General features: G+C 38.1%; 1 protein-coding gene across 2 annotated transcripts in view; it reads left to right on the forward strand.

Moving 5' to 3' along the window:
* sipa1l3 (signal-induced proliferation-associated 1 like 3) overlaps positions 1 to 16,191 on the forward strand; it is a 96,946-nt gene that overhangs the window by 35,028 nt on the left and 45,727 nt on the right. For both annotated transcript variants that reach the window (XM_073853519.1, XM_073853520.1), the window contains exon 2: positions 2,881 to 2,972. The gene's annotated coding sequence lies outside the window, so the exon portion shown is untranslated. The remainder of the gene's footprint in view (positions 1 to 2,880; positions 2,973 to 16,191) is intronic.

The following is a 16,191-nucleotide window of genomic DNA, read 5'->3' on the forward strand; positions in this document are numbered from 1 at the left end:
TTGAAATATTAGATGCCAGTTTGACTTGACATGGCTTACAAAAAGCTTTTCCATTTTCTTCAAAATACTCCCACACCTTGCTCATCTTTCAAGCGGTCATTGCTAAGCCCACTGTTACTGATATAGAATGTAACATTTATGGAAAACACCACAGTTTTTCAATATTTTACTATTTTCTTACCTCAACTCAGATGAATTAATACATACCTATCTTTTTTCAATGCATGCACTTTTTAATCTTTGAATGTGTTAGCATTTAGCCTAGCCCAATTCATTCCTATGGCTCCAAACAAAAGTTTTATTTTGTGCCACCATACTTACTCGTGTAACTACTCATGTAACAGTCTTTAAATAGGAAAAACATGGAAGTGTTTTGTGGCTTCTAAAAATATCCCTGTTTGGATCCTGAGAAATAAATGGGGCTAGGCTAAATGCTAACACATTCTTAAGGCGCTGTACAAAGATTAAAAGTGCACGCATTGAAAAAAGACAGGTATGCATTAATTCATCCAAGTTGAGGTAAGAACCTAGTAAAATATTGAAAAACGGTGGTGTTTTCCTTTAAAACAACTGTAATTTAAAGTTTTTTTACAGTCTCAAAAATAGATTTATTTATTTTGATTTCTGGCTAAGAAATAGAGCAAAGGCATGTCATCTAATTGCATTAGCTGGACTGATATAAATGCCGCCTTTTGAACTTTTTTTAAGCTATGAACATTAGAGCAAAACATCATAGGAATCGAATGACTGTATGTACACTGGGAAATAATCACAAATAAGCCCCTGTCTCCCATGGGTCCCGAACAGGGATCAGAGTAAAATTCCCTCTCCTAGTTAATATGGATCACAAAGCCCCCCTCTCGCTTGTTGTCTGCCCCTCCCTCTCTTATACTCTTTTATCTCATTGTTTATGGGTGTAACTCAGAGAATAGCATAATTTTAGAAATACTATAACTGCAACATTATCTCCATTGCTGGTCTCCATCATCCTCAGCTGTGTCTTCTGGTCTGTCTCTTATGACTGCTCTGAAAAGCCATTTCTCACAAAGACCCACTCAGATCTTTACAACAGAGGGAAAGTGATCTGGGAGATCTCTGGAGACTGATTTGCTCATGAAAGCACAAGAGCTCTGCAGACTCATTCAGAAATCTGCACACATGCAGTAATACATGCAAAGCCAGGCCTTTTTCAGCATGCAGATGCCTGTGCAATAATCTTGCATTTATTAAATTCACACAAAACTGTGCAGTCCTTTTGTTGGATGAGGAGAGGGGGCTAACAGAAGAGAAACCGTGTCAGAGATCCTTTGTTTAACTACAGTAAGCCCCCCACCCCATGTCTCATGACCCGGGTGGTTGCATGCTCACATGCTATTATTGTGTATATGATCGTGTTTGTGGGTTAGTTGGGGTTAAATAGAGTTCAATTCTTTTAGAGTTTACACACTTGCTTTGTCTGAAAATTAGCATGTAGCGTCAGATTGCGAGATCGCAGACAAACAAAAACTTTAATTGTGCTCATGTAAATGTTATTGTACAATAAACTTTGTATTGCATATTCTCTTTTCATAGCTGCGTATTGCTTCCAAGTTATTAGATAAAGTCATTTATCTACATAAATTATGATTAAAGGAACAGTATGTAAGAAATGTATATAAATTAATCATAAAATGGCCCCGATATGTCACTAGACATTAAGAAATCATTTTCATTTCAAATACTTATATCACTGACAACAGTGGTCCGGCCAGGATATTGTCATTTAAAAAGTGGAGTTGCAACCCTCAACTGATGTTTATGTTGTCATGTTGTGTATTGGCCACCAGTTGTGTGATTGCAATACCAGTTTTAGCCACAAGTTTTGTGATTGCAGTACCAGTTTTGGCCACAATCCTACATACTGATCCTTTAATATAAATAACTAATAAACTTGGGTGTATTTTAATGTAGTTTCATGTCATACTTGAGAACATGCAACATATGGCTTATTGCTTTAAAAAAACATTCAACACACATTAATAGTTTCTACCGGGTAAGCTTTTTTTGCCGAGACAGTCAGGGGCGATTTTAATTAAGATTTTTAATCTGCGATTGACCTAGTGTTAATCTGAAGTGACAGTCTTTCCAGAGGGACTTTTATTTGTCCACCAGGCAAGAACTAGTGGGAATATTCCTAATTGAAGGCTCACGCTTGCCTGGCCTGCTGAGCTTCACCAGTCCCCTGCTGAATGTCATTTATCTTGATCAGTAGGTCCATCAGTTCTTGTTAGGCCATTGTCAGTATGGTACAGTAACAATTTGTATCTTTTGCCCCTTATGGCACAGCTCTCATCATATACATTCACCAAGTGATGACACACTCAATCACAGAACTACATGAGATGTCCCTCAAATGGATTCATGGACTCTATTTTATATCTCTAATTGCTAAGTGTTAGTTGATCCCATGAGAATCAACGCAATATTTTTTCATCTAGCAGGCAGTCTATCACAGCATTAATTAGCCTGGTTAAACTACACACATGCTTGGACAGTAATGAAAATGCATGAATAACAGGAGCTGTTTGTATGCAGGGTTTAAATGTAACCGTTCCCGAGTACCACTGAGATTAAAAATTGGTTTTGGCATGTAAATAAAATGAGCTATTTGGTAGTCGCCTGGTAACTTTATTATGAACTGCAAAGGAGCATGGCTTAAATCAAATTGTAAGAACCACGCATCTTCTAACGTTTCGTTGAAACAAAATTACAGGTCTCTCTGGGATGCCTCAAGGTGTTTTTTCGCTCCAGAACGCCATATGTGAAATGTATCTTGTACTTAATAAACGAAATGAAAATATGGGAGGCAGAATCAATATAATGGTTTTGTTTTTGTTATAGATGCTCTGAGAGATGGAGACGGCTCATCGCTGATGCAGTGAAAAACAACTAAATGCTCCTGGCATAAGGATAAACATATATTTTTGTGATAGGTAAGCATTATTTTTGGTAATTTTTTTCACCACCTCTGGCAGTTTCCTTCTGACCCTGCATATTTAATTCCCTCTTAAACTGCCTTGCTGTCCATTTGTGTCTTGTCCCTATGTTGTTGACATTAAAGTAAAATGGATGAACATATCCGGCACTTCCTTTGACCTCTGTTTTTACACAGTAGTGAATGTAACTGGACATTGCAGTATGTGTGCGCTGACTCTGGGGAGATGACTATAGCTCCAGCAGCTGTGGGGTTGTAATTCAGTCCTGTAGGTTGTCATCATTATCTGGACCCCTGCGGGTTTAGGCGTAGTCTCAAATATTAGCCAATAGAGAGAATGCAGAAGAGAGAGAAAGTAATGGTTACTAGAAGAAGGAAGGAAAGGATTTATTTAAAAAATTGATGCAACCAGGAGTAATTTCCTTTTATCCTTAATCCTAAAGTTCTTTTAGTCATTTAGTTTTTATAATAGCCATAAATGGAGGGTATTAGAGAAATAGATAACTTATTTTTTGGATGAAGAGTTGGATGCTGACAGCTGGAGGAAACGGCAAGATTCGCTGCATTCCTGCCCTGGGTCAAACATGAGGCTGAGAGACGCTGCCAGATCCTCAGTTCCTGAAGGATTTTTCTAAACAATGGAAGTTTGTGTTTCTGAAAGATTAAATACATTTGCTTTTTAAATGAAGCATATCATACTCGGATCATTCAAAGAATCTAGCTCTGTTTTGAAAGAAATACACTGCGATGTCAAACCAACAGCCCAGGTCAGTTTTTGAAGGTTTACAAATGAAAACTTGTTCTAGGTTGTCAGTGATGTGATGTTGCCTTGAAAAGTGTGCAGAAAGTCTAAAACATTAAAACATGCCAACAAGAATGCTGACTTTAAGTCATTGATTTTCCATGCCGCAAGTTTTAGACACAGCCCATGCATTCTCCAATAATTGGGCCACTAGTCTCCCTGCATTTAGGATATGCTGTTAGCATTATCAGTTTAAAAATCCATACCAGCCACCCATTAATGTTTGCTAATAGTTCCTTTCACACATACAGTTTTACTGGTAAATTGCATACAGGTCATGTGTGAACAGATCCTTTCTGGTAAATCAGTGTTGCCAATTTACCAGTAAGAGAGATTGTAAGATTACCAATAATTTACCGGTAAGCTTGTTGTGTGAGCACAAAATATAGATTATCGTCATTTAGAACCAGGGTTCCCACGGGTCCTTGAAATCCTTGAAAGTTTGTGAATCTGGGGGAAAAAATTCAAGGTCCTGGGAAGTTTTTGAAAATATACAAACATTGATACAGGTCATTGAAAGTGCTTGAATTTATTTTATATAAGAAGTTTTCTGGAGGAAAATCCATATTATTCCCTGTGAAGTGTAGGATAATATCATTAAAAATTCTAGACTTTAAGCACACGTGCTAAACTGTTCACTTTAAATGCTTATATCTTCTGTATGCGAATGTTGATTCATACCAAAATGCTTTTTTGCATAGTTGTGTTCGACACATGAAAACGTCTCAGGGTTATGTCATTGTTGTTCCCTGGGAAGGGAACGAGACGCTGCGTCTCCCTTGCCTTACCTCCTGCGTCCCTGTAACGCAGTCTTTGGCAATATTTCAGATAGCGATATACTTCCTGGCTCCCGCGTCACCCTGTCTTTGTCATTAAGCCTCACCATTAGTTGAATTTGATGTACACATTCAGGTGCACTTACCCCTGGAGGCGTCCCTAAAGTGTCACCGCAGTGACGCAACGCGAGTTACCTTGAAATGGAACTGTAACAATGTATCTTAAAAGGTTACACGATGTAACCTTGCTCTCACTTAAAATGTGTCCCCACATTTAGTCCTTGAATTTGAGGGTATTGGACCTGGAAAGTCCTTGAAAGGTCCTTAAATTTGAAGTTAAGTAAGGTGTGGGAACCCTGACGAACGTTTTGATACAGATGACACGTTAACCCTCGCACTGTTTGCGGACGTTTCCACAAACACGCTGCTTAAAAGTCGACACACCTAAAGTTTACATTCACATTTCTTCACCAAAGTTGTTTAAAACAGCTTACTATCTATTTGCCGAATTGCAGACGTCCTTAGCACACCCTCTGTGAAGCCTAATGTGCAAACAGTACTGTTGTATAAGACCCGGGTTTCGTTTGACGTCGTCTAATGCAATGTTGTTTGGTCACGAGCAACTTCGCTACCGTCAGAGTTTCCATAGATGTGAAAACAACAAAATACGGACCGTGGATATGAAGTCATAACCCGCCATTGTTTACAAATACAACACCGAGCTCGCCGTGTGCCACAGGTAACTTCCGCTTTCTCTCCCAGTTTACTGTTGTACGAATGATGTCTTACTGGTAAAAAGAAGGAACGTCACTGCGTGTGTGAACAGCACACTTTTGTATTTACTGGTAAATTCATTCTGGTAAATTCATGGTAATGTACCGAAATTACTGTGTGAAAGAGGCTAATGTTACTATAATCGAGATCTGGAAACTGCAGTGACCTCATAATGATATTATCAAGTCGTATTTTTACAAACATCTTCTTCCACATTTGTGTACCAAAACTACCAGGAATTAAAATATCATCTTCCCCATATAAAACCCTAAATGATGACCTAACAATTGGTGGCCTATGTTTTGCGTAATGTTTTGAGAAAAGGAGAAACTGTTTATTATTAGCGTGTTTTGTGCGTTTTGCATGGTATTGGACAGAACAGAAGTCTTTGTGAATTACATTTAGGAGAGGACACTCACATTGGATTTAAACATGCATCGAATGGCAAGTCTACGCAGTGTGTTCTGCTGTTGCATAATTTTTACCATTTCTTGGAACAAAAGGAGAATAATTAATTTAGTCATCAGTCATAATAGATGTAAATTGTCTTCTTGGCAGCTCTCCTACTGACTGAGATCTTTTTAAAGCACTGGAGTTGTGTGGATGTGTGTAATGCTTGTTCGCTTTTCTAAGTGTTTGGTTATATATTATCAGTTATTTTGGCAAATAGAGCTTTAAAAGTACCATCAGCTCTTTAATTACAAAGCCGTTTAGCCTGGCATGAATACTTACAAAGGGATCTTTCTTACAGCTAGATGAAAGAGATATGTGTGACTGCTGGTTTGATATGAGGGGCAAGAATGAATGTGCATCCCAACATCTGATGAGAAGTCACATGACTGCTGTTATGTAGACACAATAGTGCATGTTTCTCTCTGTTTGTACATTATGAATTCAAAGAGTGTGGGCTTTATCATGGATCTGCCATGACTTGGAGAAGAGCGGAGGCTGGTTTTAAGTGTAAGAGATAAAACCCAGAGATGTTCTTTAGATGGTTCTCAGGAACACTTGAATAACTCTTTGTTCTTCCTTTGCGTTTAATGTGTTTTTCTTTATGTGTATGTTCCCTTGACATGTATAATATAAAGCGAGAGCTGGACTTTATGTGTATGTTGTTGCAGTACACACATTCTGAGTGTGCCTGAGGGTTAAAGCCTGAAATCAAAGCAGTGGTCAGATCCTTTACTCCTCTGCTTAGTTTCTTCCCAGTTTTGCTTGTTATCTATTGTCATGCATTTTTTAAGTCATCTTTATTATTTAGTTAATATTTCAATATTTGTTCATTTCAAAGGACCCTTTATGATTTTTTACTTGTGACCAAGTGTTTTAATATTTTAAGATCAAAGTCTACTATTATAAAGGAATGGTTCCCCCAAATATGAAAGTGTTCATTGCTCTCATAATTTATTTATCTTCATGTCATCCCAGATTTATGACTTCCTTTCTTTAATTGAACACAGACAAATACTTTTATATTTAATGCTGCCGTTGTCTTATGGGAGCCAGCATGGCGAAGCTCCAGAAAGCACAAACATCCATCATTAAAGTAATCAAACAGTATGCTTTAGTAAGAGAAAGCGAGTAATATTTTGAGCTTATTCCGAAAATCACATACATATCCATGATAACATGCAGATCAGGGTGGTACAGTAAATTCAAATATTGCGGCACGTCAATAATGTTAACTCTCATTGGTTCTTGCATCATGTGGTGAAACATATTATATGCTGATGACTAGTCACCAGCTTTGAATTCATGGTAAAAAAAAAATATTTGAAGAACTGTTCCTTTAAAGGGGACATTTCACAAGACTTGTTTAAGATGTCAAATAAATATTTTGTGTCCCTAGATATGTATGTGAAGTTCTAAAATAACATTATAGATAATTTGTTAAAACATTTTAAAGTTGCCACTTTGTAGGTGTGAGCAAAAATGTGCCGTTTTGGGGTGTATCAAATGCAAATGAGTTGATCTCTGCACTAAATGGCAGTGTCATGGTTGGATAGTGCAGATTAAGGGGCGTTATTATCCCCTTCTGACATCACAAGGGGAGTCGAATTTTAATTACGTATTTTTTACCATGCTTGCAGTGAATGGTTTACCAAAACTAAGTTACTGGTATGTGACGGTTATTATATAATTGTGAGACCGACGGTTATAGTTGAACACCCTCATTAGAACTCTATAACCGCCAAAACAGTGTTATTAAAATATTTTTTTTTTTAAATTTTATCATAGAGAATGTTTAAATAACGATTAAAAACAATTGTTAGCAGTCTGTGTTATTAATGTTCTATGTCGTTTCCAACTGTATTTGATTCTTTGGAAAACAGCATGTGCATATTTCTCATGTACATGGAGAATATATATTAGGTCAATTGACCGTTCACAAAGACTGACCCCCTTAGTTAATTTCGCTATGTCCGACAAGATACGCTGCTCTCTCGCCCCACCATGTTCTCATGCAGAGAAAAATACATTGTGTAGCAGAGAGGAGATTGACAACGCGCTGACACACAGGACAGACCAGGTTACTTTTTGGTTACTTTTGATATTAAACATATTAAACAAAGTCTCACCTTTCAAATTGTCTCTTCCTTGTAGTTATTTTATAGCATCAAATAAACATGAATGATCATAAGAAGGAATGTTGTTTTAACCGCAGAAAGGCGTCCGTACACTCCGCTTTTCAAGTTCAAATTCTCCAATGTTAATCTACATACTCTCCTGACTGCTTTGGATGGCGAAGAAGTATGATTGGTCAGATCACCTGTCAATCATGCTCCCTGCGAATGGTCAATTGTTTTAAACGACGGGTTAGAGGGAGATGTTTCCTAGTCTAAAAAAGGGGGTCGTTTAGTAAAAGCACAATCACTGCTAGTTGTCTTGCTGTTAATTTTAAATAAACGTAGAGGAAGTAGCTAAATAGTGTCTGCTCGTTGGTCCTATAACAGACGTCGCATCGCGCAAACCCCCCCCCCCCCCCGGACGTTTTTTTTTCACGGACGGTTATGTTACGAACCGTCACATTTGACTCACGTCATAACCATCATCACCAATTTCTGAAACCGGCACACCCCAGTTACTGGGTTGATCTTTTTCACATTTTTTAGGTTGATAGAAGCACTGGGGACCCAATTATAGCACTTAAACATGGAAAAAAACAGATTTTCATGATATGTCCCCTTTAATAAGTCTTAATATGTAGAGAGGTGGGATATATTTTCACTTAACGTGCTTTATAAATTCTACAGTTTGTTTCTCATCCCTGAAAAAGTCCATGTACAGTAAGAGGTTGAAAATATCTCACTAATGCCTGCTCTGACATGCTTGCCATATAATTTTATAAACAAAATCAAAGACACCTAAATGTTTCCTCAAGATGTGATCTTTTATCTTGAAGATCTGCTATCATCCTTTTCCTCCCACAGCAGCACCACTGAACCCACACCAACATAGACATGTAATCACCCCTAACGCCTCTAGTACACATACACAAGGCATAGGATATTTTTGCCCACTTTGTGTTCTGGTTACGATGTTTATTATAAGCATTTTAGAGAAGAGAAAGGCAGGGATACTTACTTCTTTTAGATATTGACGTAAATAACAGATAAATATTTATTGCTGACTTCCCTCTCAGCATTTGATGGTTTATGTATTCAAATTACATGGAGGGAAGTGTATTCCCTTAAGCCCTTTGCAAGGTCCCCAAAGAGTTTTTAAAATGTTATCAGCACATCTCAGTGACTTTACATTTGGAAGAGCCACCCTCACAATAAGGTATTGCCATGTCTTCAGTACTACATGCATCCCTCAGCCTCGGACTGTGTGCCAGTGATGTTTCTGCTCTGATCTGTCACGGTGTCATCTGTCTTAATGTCAGGATGTTGTTAGTCCATGTCTCCACAATCGTTGCAATTCTCAGCTGTCAACATACTGAATTTGAAAAAAAGCAGGATGTTGGCCTTCTGAGCTTCCCAGAGAGCTTTTAACCTCTTAAAGTGTCTGACAGAAGACAAAGTCGTGCAGGAGAAAAGAGGAACTATGGTGAATTTTTTTTAGCTTTTGCAATGTCAAAGCAGTACAAATACAGAGATGTTACATCATGCACATTTCACTGGAAGGCCGATGCTGCCTTGTTTTTGTGACTAACTAGCTCGTAAAAATCAGAGTAACTGAAATTTCTGCTACATTCATGCGACTGAATAATGTACCGTTCACTGCAGTAAATGTGGTTGGGTGTCACAACTCCTGTTTCAAACTTTTAATTTCTTCTGAAATTGGATACAATATGTTTAGTTTAACTAAACTAACTACCAACCGTCATACTAGACTTTTAACATGTGAAATTTCTATGCAAACCCTTGTGTATATGGCCAGGAACCGGATATGACATTACATGCTAAATTGTTTATTCAAACATCATGGATTCACATAGAGCTGATAGATTCTCATGCATGTCTCATCAGTAAAGCCGGTTCGGTGATTAGTAGTAAATCGCCATCACCTGCTTTCAGATAGGGCGGCATTTACTACACAGATTTTCACAGAGAAACTAGCAAAATCGCGTTCATAATCGTGGAAAATCGCCTCCGATAATGTTTGCGATTTTGCCTAGCTTCTCTGTGAAATTAGGCTCTGTGTAGTAAATGCCGCTTTATCTGAAAGCAGGTGATGGCGATTTACTACTAATCACTGAATCGTCTTTACTGATGAGATACGCATGAGAATCGCAGGATATTTTTTCCCCCAGCTCTAAATTCCAACATGCTTGGAACGTTAAGGCTGAAGTACGGTCCATTTTTTAACCCATACACGAGGGTTTGCATACAGTGCGTGGGATGGAATTTTCATCATTAGCAAAGTGCGCATATACTATAGGCCAGGGTCTTCAACTTTTTTGGGTCGGGGACCCCTTAGATGAGAGAGGCATGGAGTAGGGACCCCCTGATATTAAATGTGTAAAACTGATATTTAAGTAATCAGTAAGGTACGAGAGGCTGCCTTTTCGTATTAGGCCCAACGCAAAGTGGAGTAAAGTACAACTATTGACCAATCAGAATCAAGGACTGGAACTGTTTTATAAATAGAAACAAACCATATTGTCACACAGCCATACTATATTATACATACATACGGTATTTGCAGTGTAATAGATTTTCATTTTACTGTGAATTTACCTGAACCTGGGCTTTCAGTATATAAAGATGACTGATCATGGTGAATGGCACATAGACTCTCTATTTTGGTTGGGATAGAGGTTGTTCTACTTTATAATTAAGAGGTTTGTTTCCTTTCTCGTGTATCGTCATTGTCACGAGTTTGAGTAACGCAGGTTTATTTTCTGAATAGCTTCATATCAGACACAGGAGAACATGCATTGAGTCCGCGCGCATCTCTTTCGGGCAACTTTTTTAGAGGCGGATTTCAACCTGACTATGAATCTTCTACAAAGCACCATCATGGTGCGCGTTTCAAGGGGACATGTAACGTTTTTTGTACATATATTTTATGTTTTTAGCAAAAATAGCTTGTGGTCAAACATCATTTGGCGGACCCCCTGGGGGCCGCGGACCCCCGGTTGAAGACCCATGCTATAGGCACATTGCTGGATTTTTGAAACCAAGTGAACATTTTAGGCGCAAGTCACACACACTGGCAAACACCCAGAGCACCCAAGAATTTTCGCATGGGTAAGCACTGCTCAGTTTGGTTGTTTTCACTGGCTTTTGGCTTGTGACCTTTGTATTGTGAACATAGTTGCCCCACTATGTGTCATTATGACTTATTAATTGTTTCACAGCTACAGCAGATCCTAATTTCGTCATCGTTTTCAGTCGCATGTTGTCATGGTCTCATTTTTATTGACCTTGAAGTCGAGAAGTCACTTCTCGAAACACTGAATGATAAAGGCGCTGACCGTAAAGCATGCAGAGGCGTACACACACACACAAACACTCACTCACTCTTACAATAGGTGACTCAAAAACACAGCAGACAAGCATGCATATTGCTACTTCAAGCCTATTCACAAAATTATATATGTGCGTAACCTCAAAATACCCTTTTTCTGCCCACTGCCCGGGTGTGCTGTATTTTGAGCCTTGGCAGGCCTAATTGGATGAAGTGGAGCATGCTGTAATGTGTTGTCATGGTGAAGCAGCTCTGGGCTGTAATGTGATTTGCGGTAGTGGCAGTCAAAGCTGTAAATTCTCACCGACAGAGCCGGGAGTGTCAAACGTGCACTGTGACCCAAACGTATGTGTGTGGATCGTGCAGAGCTCCCATTCCAATACTAATATGGACCGCTGCCAGCTAATCTCGATTGTCTCACGTGCACGTTACCAAAACATACATTTTACCTCTACATAAACAATTGGCCTATGCGGTGACAGGAAGGAACTAGAGCTGAATTGATTGGTATTGATGGGCGAGAGTCTGTCAGGCCATAATTTCTCCCGCCGCAGGAAATGTTTGTGTGGAGAGCGTATCTCCTCTCGTTCCTCTAGGAAAGCTTGTGTGTTAGAGACATCTAAAGTATATGCTAGGGATGCACCTAAAATTCTTGACCGAAAACCGAAAAAAAAAGGAAACCAAGGCCGAAAACTGAAACATCGCAAGAAATTGTCATTATTAGTACCATTGCATTATGGCTATGACTGTATACTAACTTTACTAAAATCAAGGCATTGCAACTGCGTAAATTAATATTAAGTTTCAAAGAATAAATAAATTACAAATTACGCAAATATTTATTTAGCACATTGCACAGTATAAAATAAAATTCAAACTAAAATCATCTGAAAGGGAGAACTGGGGCGAAAGTCAAATTTTATGCACAGATATGTAAGAAAATAATGACAGCGTTTTTCATGTACTGTTTAAAAATTAAAAAGTCAGAGAGATGTTGGTTTTGCCGGTTGTTGATGAGTAACAGCTGTGAATGAGCGGCAACGTTAGAGGGATAATAAGTGAACAGTGTCCCAATGTCAAATGAGCTAGAGTCCTTATCAGTACCTGAACCTGCATACACGATATACTGATTCACGACCTCGCGAGCTAGGGAACGAATTGAGACACATGGATACTGAAATACGTCCACACCACAGACATGTTGCTTCAGACATGTTGCTTCAGGTTGCAGTTTTTGTTTGCGTCATCACAACATTTAGGCTGTGTTGTTTCGGTGATAAAAGTATTTTGGCCGAAAATGCTCTTTTGGGCTATTTTCCGCCAAAAAATTTTGGTGGTCAAATATTCAGTGCATCCCTAGTATATGCACTTTTTAAAAACTGTGTCTAGGTAGTAAGTCTACACTATTATGTCTAATTACATTTGTAAAAATTGTAAGTAATCATTTCAGGTAGAGCATTGCGCTTGCAAAGGTCATGGGTTCGAACTACTGATAAAAATGTATAGCTTGTAATGCACTGTAAGTCACTTTGGATAACGCGTCTGCCAAATGCATAAATATAATATAATATATCTAATAATTAAGTTAATAATTACAATGCATTAGTTTCTAAATGTACGTTAATATACTTGTGTTTTTTTATGTAGGCTGCACACCCACAACTTGCTAAGAAGTTACCATTCTTGATTGAATTTATTGCCGTTTTTCATCTGTAAATCAAGGCTAGCTTCACATTAGCCCTCTTAGCAGCATGAAAAACAAAACTGTTAAAGGCGGAGTCCATGATGTTTGAAAGCCAATGTTGATATTTGAAATCACCTAAACAAACACGCCCCTACCCCAATAGAATCTGGACCTTCTGTTGATAGACCCGCCCCACACATACGCAACCTGGCATTTGATTTGATTTGATTGGCTATAAGTGTGTTTTGGTAGTCGGCCTGTCTCCTTTTCCAACGCGTTTTTCAAACATCGTGGACTCCGCCTTTAATCAAATTTTAAATGAATTATACACAGAAACCGAGCAATGTGACTACCAAAACATTCACATTGCATATCAATAAAGCTGTAATTGCAAGTGTAAAGTTTCACTTAACTTAGCTCAGTGGTTTAGGACAGTGGTTTCCAAACTTTTTCAGCGTGCGGCCCCCCTTGTGTACGGTGCATTCCTTTGCGGCCCCCCAAAGAAAAATTTTGACAAAAACTGTTCTAAAATTCAACAATTAAATAAAAAAACATAAAATTATACAAAAAAGTAGTACTATTGGTTAGTAGCCTTATTTTTTTAGGTTTAATTACACAGAATTCATGATAAATTAATGTTTTTCTTAAAATGACATAAAACTGGGGCCCCCCTGGCACCATCTCTTAAAGTATAATAAATTTTTTACAAATACGCAATTGTCCGCATACAGTGCGCGTGACGCAATTTTCGGCATCAGAAGAGTGTGCGCGTACTGTATTTGCATTCCCAGATTTTAAAGGTCACGTTCTTCCTGAAACCATTTTTTAAACCCTAGTTAGTGTGTAATGTTGCTATAATAGTATAAATAATACCTGTAAACTGATAAAGCTCAAAGTTCACTGCCAGGCGATAAATTTTCTTCAATAGAATTCCTCTTTAAAAGCCTACAGCGAACGGCCGGTTTGGACTACAGCCATCTATTTCCTGCTTTAATGACGTCACTAGAACAGTTCTTTGACTAAACTCCGCCCACTGAAAAACGTCAGTCACCAGCTTTGGCTCAAACGGCTCTGCTAAGCTGCTATCGAATTACAACACACTAAACAAACTACACAATCAGAAATCGATACGTATTTCTGAAGGAGGGACTTCACATAACAAGGAAGACATCAACCTGTTTTGAGGACAGTGAAAACAGCGCTATACAGATAAGTAAATTGTGTGAAAAATACCGCGTTTTTTTACACGTGAAACAGGAACACATGTTATATTGCCCACTATAAACACAATCAAAGCTTCAAAATCACAGACAGAACGGGAGCTTTAAACCTTGCATACTTAAAAGCGTAGGTCGTGTATGCGCGTTCAGCTGTATGTAGTATGTAGGCCACATGAGGTAATGCAATTTGTCGCAATGCACATATGTCGAATGCTTTGTAAGGCTATTTGTTTGACGTACACTCACATATGCATAAAAACAAAAAGACTATACCCAGGGCACAAGATATGTGGATCAGTTTGTTTAAAACTCCTCCTTTTGTGATAAGTAATGGTTAGAGACTCATTTAAACCCCTCTGATTTGCAAATGTATTTGTTATCATGCTGCAAAAATCCTTAATGGAATACCATCATAGACACGTTTGTGATCAGCTAATCACGGCAGCCGCAATCGCAATCTTGTTTACTTATTCGATTGTTGTCGACCGACCTGCTGTGCAAGTGGCATCTGCGTGTGAAAGATAACCCAAAATTCATGAGTAGCTATGAATCAGGCTTAATCTTCCTTTGATGTCTTATACTATGAGAAGGCATTCCAGTTCTGTATTTGTGTGTGTGAAGTCTGAGCTGTATTAGCGGTATGAGGGCTAAAGCAGCAGCTGTCAGCTCGTACCCATCAACTTTGCTATGACTCTATTGTCTAAGGAGACAGTGGGTAGAGGCCTGAGGGTTGGCACTGACACACACACACACACACACACACACACACACACACTTCATCAACTCTTATTTCACATATGTGGGATGCAAACACCTAATTCATAATATAAAGCTCACTATTGTATGATTCTCAAAAATGCTCCTTAACATAGACACACACATAATGATAGCTTGCTAACTGCTGAAGGACTGATGCTCTGGTGAGCTGTGGTTTCTATAGCAGCAGGAAGTAAGTATGCAAATGTCTTAAAGTGGTCTATCTGACAGATTACTCAGTCTTTTGAAGACTTGGCTCCGCCCACAAAGTCACACTTTTATTTGAGCAGAAGCTTTATTGTATTTCTTCAATAATGCATTTGTGTAGACTTGGCTGAAAATAGGGTATTTACCAGACTGTGTTTTTTCGATACGTTATTTAATCGCATTGTCTTAAATAGGGATGCATAACGATTAATTGCGATTAAAGGGACATTCCACTTTTTTTGAAAATATGCTCATTTTCCAGCTCCCCTAGAGTTAAACATTTGATTCTTACCGTTTTGAAATCCATTCAGCTGATCTCCCGGTCTGGCGCTAGCACTTTTAAGCATAGCTTAGCACAATCCATTGAATCTGATTAGACCATTAGCATTGCGCTAAAAAATAACCAAAGAGTTTCGATTTATTTTCCTATTTAAAACTTGACTCTGTAATATCATCTTATTATTATCTAGCAATATATACTATAGGCTACATATTGACATTGTCACACTAAGTTAGCATTAGAAAACTTTAGTATGGTCCTGTATAAAGATTAACCGAAAAGATTAACAGAAATATATCTATGTATGAGCGTGTGTCCAGTTTTTTGTCTGGTGCAGTGAACAGATCTCTTGCCTTTTTAGGGTCAAAATAACATTACATTTTAATTTGTTGTTGTTTTTGAGTATCCCAATAAGGGGTTTTTGTTTCATTTGCCATAATATGGTTAATTTTGTTTGTCAGTATTGTATTGGTTCAAAGCATTACTGATGAGCGTTATTAGATGTTGTTATTATCTTAACTATATTAAACAAAATTAATATAGAAAAACAAAAAATTAATACCTTAAAATTTGTGTTATTGTTTGGTTTGCAGCTTATTGCATGGATCAAACAAGGCTATTGTTTTAACATGAATTACCTTCCCCGACATAATGGTCATATTAAAACGTGGCGGGCTGCACAAGATGAAGAGGAGGGCTGCTTGTGGCCCCTGGCCCTCCAGTTGCCCATCCCTGATTTAGGGATTTTCAAATTTCCAATAAATGTATAGATGTACATTTAAATCTATTAAATCTATTTGAT

This window comes from Misgurnus anguillicaudatus, chromosome 15 (genome assembly GCF_027580225.2).
Source record: "Misgurnus anguillicaudatus chromosome 15, ASM2758022v2, whole genome shotgun sequence".
Classification (NCBI taxonomy): Eukaryota; Metazoa; Chordata; class Actinopteri; order Cypriniformes; family Cobitidae; genus Misgurnus; species Misgurnus anguillicaudatus.